Source organism: Lissotriton vulgaris, chromosome 6, assembly GCF_964263255.1.
Source record: "Lissotriton vulgaris chromosome 6, aLisVul1.2, whole genome shotgun sequence".
Lineage (NCBI taxonomy): Eukaryota > Metazoa > Chordata > Amphibia > Caudata > Salamandridae > Lissotriton > Lissotriton vulgaris.
This window is the reverse complement of record NC_141694.1, coordinates 1,426,638,171-1,426,653,239: the sequence shown is the minus strand read 5'-3', so window position 1 is coordinate 1,426,653,239 and position 15,069 is coordinate 1,426,638,171.

Genomic DNA, 15,069 nt, shown 5'->3' with positions numbered 1-15,069 from the left:
GCGTCCTTTTGAGGTCTTCACACGTGAAGTCAGCAAGGAGGACTGTACAATGGTCCAAGCTATCCCATTATTGCAAATGCTAGAGCATCAGCTGAAGAAGGTGTCTGAATCATACAAAGGTGTTGTGGAAAAAAAAGAAGCCTATGACTTGGTGGAGAGCTTAGCCTGTCGCTTAGCTAAAAATACTAGGGTGCAAAATAAGATTTTGTCACAAGAACATTACATTTCTGCCACAATTCTGGATCCACGGTCAAAATTGGCACTGAAGACATTAATTCCTTTTTCAGAGATGGATGTTGCCCGCTACAAAACTTGGATAGCTGAGGCAGCGAGTAAGTTGGAAAATGAACGGCTGCTAATTAAACCCTCTCTAGATCAACCCACAAGAAGTACTGCAGCAGGGCATGCAGCATCAAGTGCAACTTCGGAGGCTGGGGGCACTGCTTTTGGCTCACAAAACTCACCATCACTATCGACAACAGCAACAACAACTGGATCATTAGGCCCAGTAGAATTGTTACACAATTGGTATTTACAGTTAGGCATTGGTATTAAGCACAGTGCTGATGCACAGAGAAAAGAGCCTGAAAAAAGGTTAGCAGCAGCACCCCTGAACATTGAGCTGATGGTTCAGGCCTATCTGGATGACCCAACAGAGGTGTACATTGATCAAAACCCATTGCAGTATTGGTATAGGAAAAGGGCTGAATGGCCACTGCTCAGCAGGCTGGCGATAAGCTATATGGCTTGCCCTGTCGCAGGTGTCTCTTCCGAACGTGTTTTAAGTGCTGCTGGTTCCATTGTAACAGTGAGAAGGACCAGTCTCTCACCCCAAAAAGGTGGAGAGTTTAACAATGATCAAAATGAATCAACACTTTATACCACCGAATTACACAATACATGAAGCAAGGGAGGAAGATAAGGACAGCGGCTCAGGTGATGGAAGTAGTGTGTTACCTGATTACCTACTACTGGCTGAACGCCCAGAGTTTGAGGACGGGCTATACTTCCCTGACAATTAGTCGTGCAGTTACTGTCTTCCTCCTTTATTTTCCTTTATTTGTGTGTCTGTCTTTCCGATTTCAAACTTTGAATCACAACAAATCCATCACCACCATCTTCTACTCCTTTTATTTCAATATACAAGTTTCAGATGTCTGCATTTCACAGTACAGTCCTCCGAATCCAGCTCCTCCGCTCCATCCTCCTGAATCTCCTTAAATCTGTTGCCCTCAAGACAGATGATAATTGGGTGATGCAAAAAAATTGAAGAAAAAATAAAATCTTTCCTAGTCCCGCCAAAAGAAGTGGAACATGATAACTACTATAGCTATCCTCTTTTCAGAGCCTAGAGAGACTGCCCATTAACTGAAAATGAGATGGAACAGGTAATGATTGATGCCATGCATTGGACGCAGACTGAGTGAATATGTTGTTGTTTGTTGTGCATGAAGTTATTTCATTGTTCACTAATCATCTTTCTACAGTACACACTAAACGTAACTCAAGGCAATTTTCCCCTTCTTGCAACTATTTAATAAGAAATGTGTACTTCTACTGCAGCTTGATACATTGCTTTTGAATAAAAACAGGAAGGGGACTCAATCTGCACACTGAGTATGACAACATCACTGTCCATGATGAAGATGGCGAAAAAGACGGGCTGTTAACTTAGGCTGAGAAGGAACAGCTAATGAAAATGAATGTCATGCATTGGACACCTGACTCTGAGCGATTGGTCTTTATGTTTTTGTTGTTTGTTTGTTGTGCATGAAGTGAAGTCAAAGTGTACTAGTAGTCTTACTGTACACACTAAAGAGTGACTCAAGTCAATAAAATTTCTACTCTTGTTGTGTATAATAAAATTGTACTTCTACTGCAGGCCGATCTTCACAGTCAGTCAGTACAAGTATCGGAGATGATTGATGGAATAATAAAAAGTCAGGAGGATGTTTCATGAGTGGCATAAAAGGTAAACACGTCAACAACAACCACAGCAGACCTAAATGTCTGTGTAGAAGTGGAGTCGGGTGTAGCGATAGGATGACTGCGGTTAATTGATTTACTCACTTAAATTGTAAAATGCTATGTTGCTGGATATGTGCTTTGTTCAACTCTTTAAAAAAAAGTACTCTAAACGGAGGATGTGCTAAGTGACGTGCCGTCACTGTGGGCCTGCTCTGTCCTGTTGTTGTTGAAGGTAAATGCTAGAAACAGACTAGAGTATAGATGATGCATACATGCCGCCTCGAAAAGGGTTCTTGTTGCACTACAGCATAACTTGTGCATTTCTTTCAACTTTGTTTCTCAATATCCCTTTCGTTTTTCCATCTACAATTACAGGCCGGGCCTTGCGCTATACTTGGAAAACATTACAATGCACACTTACCTTACCAATAAATCTACATTTGCCTTGCAGGCAGTGGCGACACCCAAGATTGATGGATGAGAGGACCAAGATGAATGCCGAGATGCAAATCCAAATTTTTGACCAGGTAACACAGTTATAGTATCAACTTTCATTATCTTTTAAATAATTTGATTAATTTTTGTGTCTACAATCTTTACAACAGTGTGTTCTTCTTGTTGTTATTATTATCATTAGGTTTGCTTTCTGTTTATGATTCATCCCTACCTATATTTAAATGTTTTATTTGCTATCTGTAAAACTAAGCCCAAAACAACTGAGCAAGAACTGTATGCAATCCCTCTCCTTATCAATCATCATCATGCATGCATTTCCTTTTTCTCCCTTAACATATTGATATGTGTTGGGTAGTCTACAGAGATCGTGTTTTGTTGTTTGTCCATGCGTACTGTTTTTCATTTTCAAACCTTTCCCCAAACCCCCGTTCCCATCCATTCAACAAACCCTAACCCTCTTCCCCCGGGCTGTGTGACTTATTGAGGTGTGACTAGATTAAATCTAAACCAATAATTTATCACACACTTGCTGGGGCGGATTTGGCAAAAGCAACAGTACTTCAATTTCAAGGCAGAGCGAGGCTCTTCTTCTGCTTGGCCACCCATAAGCAGTATATTTTAGAGGTGATTTTTATTTTCCAAAGGAACACCTGCATCCTCATTAATTACCGGCATTGATAGGATTTGTTGTCATCCTCATACACAGCACTAACTATTATGCTTGTGTCAAGTGTACAGTTGGCCTACTCAAGTGAGTCATCACATCTATAGTCTATAAGTCTGTTTAGTAGGCTATCCCCACCACCGTTATGTTTTGTTGTAAAATATGTTTGTATATTATTGTTTCTCTGTAAGTTCTGTACTGTACTTCATTCTACTACTCCTCAAACAGTCTTTCTCAGGTGCCTGACTGACTGTATCATTTTCTTTTTTTGCAAATGCTGCTGCCCTGCCAGTGTCTACTACTACCACCACCACCACCACCACAACCATGGCTTGTTAGGAAAGGAAACCATCATCACCAGCGCTGTGCCTAACTTAAACATCATATTTCAAAAAACAGAGGACTCTAGCAATTTAGGATCATGTAAAAGATAGACATACACTAAATAGTTTGTATGTCCTTTGTCCAGCCGGACAGGGATTTTATTCACTTGGATATTTTATACCAATTCATGTAGTGAACATTTATATACAAGTGGGCACAACCTGTAACCCACAGAAAACAAGACAAAACAAGTAAACACAAATTATGTAAGGGTGCACAAGGCGGTCTGTACTAGTATTCAGTATTACAGACTAGAATTCATTTTAGCAAACCATTGTAAAAGACGTTTTGTGACTTTGTAAGAAACATATTGTGCTTTAAGGTCGACGATGTTTCGATGCAATTAGAAATGTGAGCATCATCATCAGGACAAAGAATATATCATGTTTGTCTTGAGAACATATTCATATTAACATAGCCTCTATGACATTTTACATAACAACATAAATTAGTATAGGGGGGAAAATAGGAAAGGAAAACATGAATAAATTTGTTAGAATTCGATTATGCTAGGCATGATTTCATTACTTGATCTAATACCGCGCGAGATTTGCACGCTTTGTGACACTATATGGGCTGACAAGGAAAGTGACTCCGAATGTATAGTTAATGTTGACAGCTATGCGAAAATATTTATACAAAGCATTCGTAAAGGCATGCTTGACATGCACGGGTAATAAGACACCTGACAATGTTACATTAAAAAATCTGGCGCAGTGAAATAATTTTGGCGCAGTGAATAAAGTGCAAAGGATTGGGAGGGGGGAAGATTAATCCAAACTCGTATACCTCCGTGGGGGCCACGCGTTTATCCAAAAATTGGTGGAGGGTAGCAGTCTGTTATTCTGCTCTATCTGGCAGTGGTTCTGTCCGAGCGAGTAAAAGAGGAACATTTATTAAATAAACAACAGATACTAAAGGGCAGTGGGGCTCGGTGCTCGCTATGTGATCATTTGGTAGCTACTCACATTAAGCGATAGATCCAGGAGCGCGGCGAGTTGGGTAAATGAATAACTGGGTCGAAAAAAAGGGTGGGGGAAAGGGGAAAAAAGATTGTTCAGATGATTGAAAGTCTAGGATAAGTAAGCAGGATGGCCGGCGGACCTCATAGGACTGACTTAGTTCCGGGGATTGCAGAGTTGCATGCACAGCAGCACAGTGCTCCGGCGTGTACAATTCTGGGGAAAGATGGGGGGATCATAAGTACTTGCAATCTGGTGACAGTGCTTGAGAAGCGAAATGGGTAGGGGTTCGGAGCTTGGAACTACTTACTCTATGGAGTCTTGCTCGATGGCATGACGGTAGGGGTTCTGGCGGTGATCGCTGCCGGGATGTGGGCGGGGGAATGTTTTGAGGCTCAATTAAGAAACCGAGATGGGACTCAGGCAGGCGGGGGAACCGCACTGGGAGGATCCATCTTAGAGTGGTGTTGATGAGCCAAGGAAGTGACAAAAAAGGGGAGTGACAAGTGAGGTTTATACCAAGTGACTTATATATTCATGTACCACAGAAACACCTAATTAAAATATACAGTATGATCTTGATGAAAAAGAGGACGTGTCCTCTACATTGGGAGGTTGATTGTTTGTCAGATATTACAACAATGATGTCCAATCCTCAACCCTGTTCAGGCCTTTTCTTATGCTGTCCGTTCTCAGGATCCAATGTAACTCCTCTTTATTCATGATTTGAGAAATGTCTGCTCCCCGAGGGGGGGCTTTTATCTGTGTGATCACAGTCCATGTGAAGTCATTCTCTGTGTGACTTTTCTCCAAAAAGTGTTCCACAAGGGGCGCATTGGCAGTCTGACAGCTGATCCTGCTTCTGTGTTGTCCTATCCTTAGTTTAATCTTCTGGCTTGTTTGTCCTATATATATCAGCATGCATGGACAAAAGATTGCATAAACTACATTTGAAGAATTACAATTGGTGAAATGGTGTCTGTCATATTTAATTGTGCAAAAAGAAAATGTCTTTCCCTCAATAGTTGAATCACAAGAGATACAATGGCCACATTTAACGTGGCCCTTGAGAGCAGATAAGTTCCATACATCATTAAGAGTAGTTCTGCTATCTGGTTGTGGAAGCGATGCACGTACTAAGTGGTCTTTTATATTCTTTGCTCTTTTGAAGGCAAACAAAGGTCGCTCCAAGTTAAGGATACCGGCATTTAACACTGGCCAGTGCTTCAGGACACTTTTCTTAATAGCGTTCGATGCAGGCGAGAATGTGGTCACACAGGTGATTCTGTCTTGGTTATTTTTGATACGAGGTTCTAGTAGCGTCTCTCTGGGACAGTACCATGCTCTTTTTAACGAACGTCGTACCATTTTGCATGTGTAACCTCTTTGTCTAAGTTTCGCACTCAGTGTTTTTGCTTCTGTAAAGTAATCTTGTTTGAAGTAACAGTTTCTACGGATGTGTAGAAACTGTGAGTAGGGTAAGGAGTCTCTAAGGGCACGGGGTGGTGACTGCTGTAATTCAGTAAGGTGTTTCGTTCTGTGGGTTTACGATGGAGACTTGTTATTAGTCGACCTTCAGTATGTTTTATTTCTATGTCAAGAAAAGGTATAGATTCCTTGCTGCTAGCCATGGTGTATTTCAATCCTCCGCTGTTGTTATTCAACCAGTGTAGGAATTGGTTTTATGAGGCGTCTGAGTCAGACCATAGCATAAAGATGTCGTCAATGTACCTTTTCCACAGGGCAATGCCACTATGAAAAGGGTTGGATACAGCAAAGATGTTAGAGTTTTCAAGGTGATCCATATACAAAATAGCCAGGTTGGGGGCAAAAATAGCCCCCATGGATGTTCCACGGATTTGACCATAAAATTGTCCCTCAAAAAGAAAGAAGTTTTTGGTTAGGCATATTTCTAACGGTTGGAGGATGAAGTTAGATGGAACATTGTGGGGGCGGGGGCGTGTGTCTAGAATCTTCTCAATCACACACAGAGACTCAAATTGAGGTATATTGGTATAAAGAGCTTTCACATCCAGCGTGCACATGGTGCTGGATGTGGGATCGAAAGCATGTTCTTCAATGAGGTTAATCATTGACATTGTGTCCTTGATGTAGCATGTGGTGGTAGGGACAAATGTGTGAGTATGTGTGAGAGTAACTTTTGGATGACTGTCGGTGTGTAACAGGATGTATAGGTGTATCACTACATATGATGAGTGAGTATATGTATGAGTGACTATATAGAACTGTTGGTGAATGAGTGGATGTGTATATAGATGGTGGAATTATTGAATTGGTTGTTGTAACTGGTATGTGCATCTCCATTTTTTTGAAAATGTTAATTTCTATTTTTGAATATGTGTTTCATGAGTTACATTACACTGAAAGGAGGTCTGTCACTCTGTCACAATGATGGTGTCAGCAGTAATGTCATGAGTGATGTCACTCACCATGTCATGAGTGATGTAATATGTGACGTCATCAGCAGTGCATTGCACGCGCAAGTTATAGTGAGTCCATCTAACTATAACGTGGGAATTTCAATGGTTTTATGCGAGCAAAACTTCCAGCTAACTATAACTGGTGTGAAACCTATGTTTTTTTCACTGAATTTAATAGGTTTTTGAAATGCTAATTCCTAACTATAACTGGTGTGAAACCTATAGTGTTTTCAGTGAATTTAATAGGTTTTTTAAATGCTAATTCCTAACTATAACTGGTGTGAAACCTATGTTTTTTTCAGTGAATATCAAAGGATTTTTAAATGCTAATTTCTAACTATAACTTGTGTGAAACCTATGGTTTTTTCAGTGAATTTAATAGGTTTTTTTAATGCTAATTCCTAACTATAAGTCTCACTTTATAAGTAAGACTGTTAGCTCTCTAGTTGTTCTTTAGAACACTCTGGTACATTCTGTCATTGGGCTACAGTTGGGCTACATCTGGCTGATATTTGGGCTATATTTGCTTTTTTTTGTCTCTGGTGGCCATCTTTGGGCTACATTGGGCTACATTGGGCTACATTGGGCTACATTGGGCAATATTTGGGCTACATTTGGGCTCTAAGATATATATAGCCCAATGTAGCACAATATATATTTTTTTCAAAGTTAATTTTCGTAAAAAACACTTGAGAATAGCAAAGGAACATTGGGCTACCAGTCCCTACTATTTTTCCCAATTGTTTTATTTATTTATTTATTTTTTTTGTTTTTGCTATGGAGCGCTCCCGGTGCGCGCCCAGCGGAGCGCCCCGAGAGCGTTTTTTCATAAAGCGCCCCGGGGCGCGCTCCGGGGAGCGTCCCGTAAGCGCCAATATCGCGAACGAAAACATGATCGTGATGTATCGGGTAGCCGCGTCCGCGTGATACGCACGGCGTAAGCGCACCCGGAAGCACTCAAGCGAATACAATCGCGCAACGTAAACATCCGACGCGCTTCCGCGACGCGACCCGGGGCGCGTAGCGTAAGCATGTCGGGTCATGTGACCTGAAAATAACACTTTTTATTGGTTCATAACAGTTTTGGTTTCATAATGATGAAGCCCCTGGTCATGTGACCTGAAAATAACACTTTTCATTGGTTCAATATTTTTTTTGTTCAACATTTTGAGAAACCCACCCATTTCTCTCACTATTGATTTGCACTTGGAGAGAGCAAGAGGTGTTTTGTGAATTATCTCCTCATAATTTTCCTGATCTACAGCAATGGCTGCAAGGGAGTCATCCAGCAGTGATTCAGATGTTTTTTTGCAAGAGGACCCTCCTCACCAGAAAACAAAGAACCACTTCATCTGGAAATTTTATGACATCCCTGAAGGACAAAAAAAAGTTAATGCAAGTAAAGTAACTTGTAAAATATGTGGCAGTATTTTATCCAGAGGCAATCCTCAAAAAAAATATAGCTTTGGAAATGCCAATTTAATTAGGCATGTCAAAAGAAGACACCCTAAAAATTATTCCAGGGAGAGTGTCAGGGAGCTGGCACAGAATTTACCAAGAGATGGCGGCAGCACCTCCACTGGTGGAGCAACACCTTCAGGAACAACACATGCAAGAATGGTCCCTAATGTGCAGCCCGTCTTTAAAGGCATAACATTTTTATGCGCGCACTGTGACAAACTACTCTGTTATGGGGAGCGTTGAACTCATTGCAATAAAGAGACAGGAACACCAATGCTCTCCCCGTCCCTAAATTTTCTAATTTTTTTGCTCCTGTTGAGCAGTTTTTGAATCCCTGTTTTTGTTTTTCCCCTGAAAAAAATCCAAATAAAATATAAAATCGTTTTAAAAAGTATAAAACAATATAAAACAACAAAAACAAAAAAAAAAAGTTATTTTCAGAACTACCTCCAATTTATAAAAAAATGCTATAAAAAAAGTGTCATTCTTTTTTCTCCATGGTACGCTCCCCGGTCCGCTCCCTGGTGCACGTACCGGGCGCTCCCCCCGCGCAAATCAAAAAAAAATGGCCCCCACAACAAACCTAGGGGATCAGGGGGGGTGTACCCTGCCCCCTTTTGCTCATTTCCCCCTTAGATTTTTACCACCTCAATCCTACCGAGGCACAAGCTGGCAGCCGCTCCGGACTGTTTAGAATGTTTACAGACACCCGAGAGCCAATCAGCTTTCCGTATTCAAGTCGCGTGGCGCGCTTGGAGCGCTCCCCGGTGCGGGTACTGGGGCGCGGCTCTAGATATATATATTTTTTTAAACCTAAATTACTCAAAATCCACTGGAGCACATATCTTGGGACATAGCAAAGGCACATCGGGCTACCAGTCCCTACAATTTTGCCAAGTTTGGTGGAAATCCATTCAGCCGTTCAGGCTAAAAGTGAAATCGACCGCCCTATGGAAATTAACATGGGGAAAACGCGTTTTGGGACCCCCCTTTTATCTCGGCCCCCGCTTGACGAATCCCCCCCAAACTTTCAAGGAAGGGCTGGAGCTTCGCGAGTCAAATTTGAGGACATTTTCAGGCAGATTCATCAACCGGCACCAAAGTTATTCCAAATAGAATTTTGAGATTTAACATTGAAAAAAATCCTAATTATAACTACCTACTGGCGACCGCCAGTAGGTAATATACATATTTATGTATATATATATATATTCCAAATCCTGTTGTAAACGCTGTAGTGTAGTTCCTATTTTCCCAATAGGCCCTGCGCATTGGAATAACATAAACAGTAGTATGGACATAGAAGTGCGGTTCTTCCAGGTCTCCACTGACTATGCTAAACTTAATTGGGTTTGTTACCAACTAGCTCAGAGGTCACTGGAAACTTTCTTGACTGAATAGGAAGTGATTAGCTTCCCTGGTACAGACAAGAAGGGATTCAGTTTTTCAACAACCGCATGAACATGACAACTTTTTTCCTTAGAATAAGAGTCAATCTCTAGAGTCGTGTGAAACAATAGACAGTTATTTTACTCAGTCAGTTTTGTGCAGATTACTTTCACCAATATGCAGAGAATAGAGGGATGGGCGTTTTCAATAAAAAGGTATTATTTATTGAACAGTCTTTCTTCTCGTACAAGAGAAATGAATTGCCAAAATTGCAAGACTAGTTATTATAAAAAGTGCGTACAGTAAAATGAGGATTGCGAAATAATACTGTAAAAGCATTGATATGGTTTCCTAGCCATACAATGGTTTAAAATGAATAAAATATATACATAAATATATACATTAGGCTACCGTACTCAACTGGTGCTTCTAACTACGCCTACCCCAGTGTACCTGACCTAAGCCTAATACTTGGGAGGGAGTAAGTAAGTAGCAGTTTTAGTTGAGTTGGTTTTGCCAAGGTTTGCTTCAAGAATTCTCTCTAAGGGTTTAGTCAACACCATACCTCTGGAATAGAATGTTGGAGGTCTTGTATCTCCTTCCAGGACTCGATATCCCAGTCACTCGCAAGAGTAGGCTGGAAACGCCGGAGCTGGATTTTCTCGGCAGGAGAAAAGACAGCGTCTCTCTCAGCGTGTCGAGGAGGAGGAGGGGCAGCGTCCGTGGGCAGCTTGTATCTGCTGGGCTCTGCAGGGGACAGCTGTTCTGCTCCTATGTTCACCACACCATCGCTATCATCGATGTCGTTGAGAAAGCAGTAGCGGCAGCGATAGCATCAGCATTTGCTTAAGGCAATGTTGGTAATATTTATACCTGAAAGGTGCCTTGTTTGACGTAAGTTTTTGGACATAAGACGTCAATAAAAATGTCACTAGGAAGTGATCGTCTCTTAGTGCTCATTAGAGTTCTATTACTAATCAAAACATAGCAAGCGGGGATTTCACAGGTTGCTGAGTTTTTATCTTGTTGAATAACTCGGAGTGTAATCTAGGAATCTTAGATAGTGGCTTCTGCTGTGTCATTTGCTCTAATGAGCTGCAGAGGAAGAGATTCTGAAATGTGGCTCTGATCGTGTGAGGCCAGAGACGAGTTTCTGAATATTTCATTTGATCATTTATGCCAATATAGGTGTATGAATGGATTATAGCCATATAGGGGCATAAAGGTCACAGTATTGATCGGGGTCCTAGATTAGAACGCGACAACGCCACGTCTTGAATCACGCGCTGGAGTCAAACAGGACACAGACCAAAACTTCGTGCTGATTACTTCTTTATTTGCCCAAGTGTCTGAGATGCGTTTCGCGGCACAAACACCGCTTGTTCACTCGACAATTTGTTTTTACCCAGAAGGCATTTTTAAAGTGCCAGTGCATACAACAGTGAGTCACGTGCAGTTTACTCACCATAGATATAGACAAAACACTACATTTGTCATATAATACTGATTCATGTATATGTAAGGCTGTCAGTTGATTTAAAAATATTTGTAAAGGGGGCGTGGCCAAGATGGCGACCGGGACGGCAACTTAACTACGGAGCTCCTCGCCCTCGATCCCCGAACCCCCCACGATCGCACCTAACTGAGCCTCTTCTGGCCCCCCTGCTCACCCCACGTCACAGAGAGGTCCACGGTCCCGCAGCGTGGCCTGCACACGGAGCGGCCATCCACCTTCACCGCCGCGGACGCGACTGCCGGCTGCGGCGGGCAACAGCCCGCGCCTGAACTGAGCGCCACTCCGCCCGCTGCTCGGGAGACGCGGGTGCCTTCACTTCCGACCCGGCACCCCCTGCAGCCGGTGTGCCCCCCCGAGCCTGCCGACGCCTCCTGGGCCGCTGATCGCCGGCCGGGCGGGAGCGCGGCCCGGGCCCTACCCACTGCTCCTGGGCCGGACTTCCTACTTGAGCCCCCGGCTTTGGCCTGCTTGGCGGCGGAGGCGGCCGCGGCAGCACGGCCCCCACTGACGGCACTGCCTTCCGGCGCGGGGCCCCTGCTGGTGCCGGTGAGTGGCGGCCCACATCTTCCACACTGTGGGGCTGCCAGGCGGTCGCACTAGAGACTTGGGCGGACTGCGGCCCGGGCACCGACAACTCTGCTCCCAGGCTGAGGCCTGGTCTGAGGGGCGGCCTGGGCCGGTACCTCCGGCGGCCTGAATCCGGTGCTGCCATGAGACCCCTCGCACACCGTCTGCTTCCCCGGACCCTCCCCACGGAGTGCCATCTATGACCTGGAGGGCATCTACGACGCTGCTAACGCCACGGCCAGAGCCTACGGCCTACCACGCAGCGCCCACGGTGAGTGGCTGGGGCTACCTCTCTTCTGGTGCATCTGACCCTCCCCCGGCTGCAAGCAGACCCTTTGGTGGACCACGTCTACAGAATTCCGAGATGAGGAGGGGGGAGTACTCGGGGGGCCTGATGATCGTGCCCCCGGCGTAGGGACCGCCGATACGTACCCACCACCCACCTCTCACCCCCCTGGGACTTACACGGGTGTGCGGAGCGGATGCGCCCTGAGCTTCGTCAGCGCCTTGAGCTGATACTGCGCCCTAGTGCTTGACGGCGTTTGGTCCTTGCCTTCCGCGCCGGGATCCACCGCGCTGGTGCGGGTCCCGCCTGGTGGCGGTGTTTTGGCCCTCCCTGAACTGTCCTCTTGGCGCTCTTTCTCCGGCGGGGTACCCCTGGCCCCTGGGGCTCAGAACTTCTCCTCGCCCCACATCACGATGTCTTCCAACAATCGCAGAGGGGGCAGACCGATCAGCGAACTGCTCATGAAAACGTCCTCTAAATCCGAGAAATCTCGTGCTCCTACTTCCCCCTCGACATCGGCGGTCACCCCGACCAAGGAAGATGAAGACGCCCCCATAACAAAATCATTCCTTGAAAACCTCTTCAACACGCTGCGCACTGACTTCCAGACCCTGAAACAAAAATTGGTCAGTGAACAGAGAGAACTGCGCAGGGACCTGGACGGGCTAGGGGAGAGAGTGGTGGCAATGGAGTCAATCAGTCAGACCCGTGGCGAGGACCTGGTGCTCCTCCAACAGGAAATCCTCCATCTTCAGGAACAGCAGGTGGGTCTCCAGGCACACACGGAGGACCTCGAGAATCATTCCAGATGGAACAACATACGGGTCAGGGGCGTGCCATCGAAAGCGGAGGGGAATAACGTCACGGAATATCTGCAAGACCTTTTTCGCGAGATCCTCCACGAGCCCGCCGACTTCCCCATCCCCATTGACAGAGCGCACCGAGTGGGACTGCCCCGCCGCGCCCCTGCACCCCCCCGGACATCCTGGCCTTCCTCCCGGACTTTCCCTTGAAGGAAAGAATACTGAAAGAAGCGCGCCAAGCGCAGCCTATCCGCTTCCGGGACAACTCTATCCAGCTCTTCCAAGACCTCTCCGCCATTACTCTCCAGAAGCGCAAGGACTTCAAGTCTGTCACCATGTTTCTGAGAGACAAGGGCGTGCCATACTCCTGGGGGCATCCGTTCCGCCTGATCTTTAAATGGGAGGGCAAACTGCACCAGCTCCGTTCACTGCAGGACACGTGCACCCTGTTGGGCCTGGATGTGCCGGATAATGCTTCTGACAAGGACTCGAACATGGGATCCTCTCCAGCTACCCGCCCACGATCCTCGGGCGACAAATGGCAGCAGGTACGACGACGCCGGACCTCCAGGCATCACCACCGCCCGGATCCGGGGACCATCGCCAAGGACAAAGCTGCAGCCATAGAGGAAGTCATTAAAGACACTACTTCCCCTCCCTGAGACCAACAAGATGGGGGAGCTGTGACATTCTCACTTATTCTGAGTGGGGGGGAAGAGGGAGGGGGCGGGGGGGCACACGGGTCGCCACTGCCACAGCCTCTTCTACTTTTCACCCCACGGGCCTGAACTGACTCTGGATAGGCCTGGGACTATGACCATTGGTTGGGTGTTGGAAGTTGGGGTTAGGGAGGGTACGGGAGGACATGGTTGCTGGGTGGGGGGAGTTGGGACAGTTCTAACCCGGCGGGACTGCGGACAATGCACTCCGGGTGGGGTTTGGGACCTGGACACGTTTCGTTCGGGCGGGGGGGGTTGGGGTGGGATCGAGGGAGGGGACCAGTATGCCGAGGGTCATGGACAAGCTTTCCACACCGCAGATTGCTCGCTGCGCACAGGGACAGCACTACCACCGCACCACACTACACCTCCATACCCCCAAGATGCCTGACACACTTAAGGTACTGTCTCTCAATGTAAAGGGCCTTAACAACCCCATCAAGAGGCGGGCTGTAATTTCATATCTAGAACACTCAGGGGCGGACATATGCTTATTACAAGAAACCCACCTCTTAGCTAAGGACTGGCACAGGATGCGCTCCAGGGCCTTCCCCCAACAATTCATCTCATCACTCACCACTAAACGAGCAGGGGTGGCAATGCTTGTGTCTCGGCGCTTTCGAGGCCGGGTGGGGATCAAAGCGGGAGAAATCAAAGGCCGCCTCCTATCATACACCCTGCTGGTGGGCACTACCTCGATAACAGTGGGTTCCATATACGCCCCCAACACCGGCCAGGAAGCGTTCCTTCAGAATGCACTCTCAGAAGCGCTGCAGCCTTCCAATGCCCACTTGGGGGGGATCTCAACCTTGTCATGGATACACACAAAGATAGGTCTGGACACCTCTATGGCGACGCCGGCGCGCTATCTGAGGCAAGCGGGTCTTGGCTACAAGATAGGGGCTTGTTAGATCTTTGGAGAATGACACACCCCAACTCAACACAGTTCACATTCTTTTCCCATGTCCATCGCACCTACGCACGCCTAGACCACTTCCTGGGCTCATCCGACCTAGCACCTCTCGTCCACGACGTTTCCATAGTCCCAGCAGCTCTCTCCGACCACGACGCAGTAGAACTGACACTAGCCGTACCCGTCACCGCGCGCGCTCCCACCTCCTGGAGGCTCAACAAAACTATGCTACAGAGACCGGCCGTTGCTGCACAAATTCGTAAATGCATCTCGGAGTACCTTGCCACTAACGATGGCTCTGTCACTTCCACCTCGGCCCTCTGGGGTGCCTTGAAGGCAGTCGTCAGGGGGGAATTGATCGCTATAGCAGCGGCGGACGCCAAACTGCGGAAGGAAAAAAGAGACGACCTCACAGCTCAGGTGGCTGAACTCGAACGGGTCCACAGCCGCACTGGTGCCCCGAGGATCTGGAGGCAGTTAAAAGCCGCCAGGGCTCACTTGGCTAGTCTGGACACCGACAGGGCCGAATTCGCCGCCCTC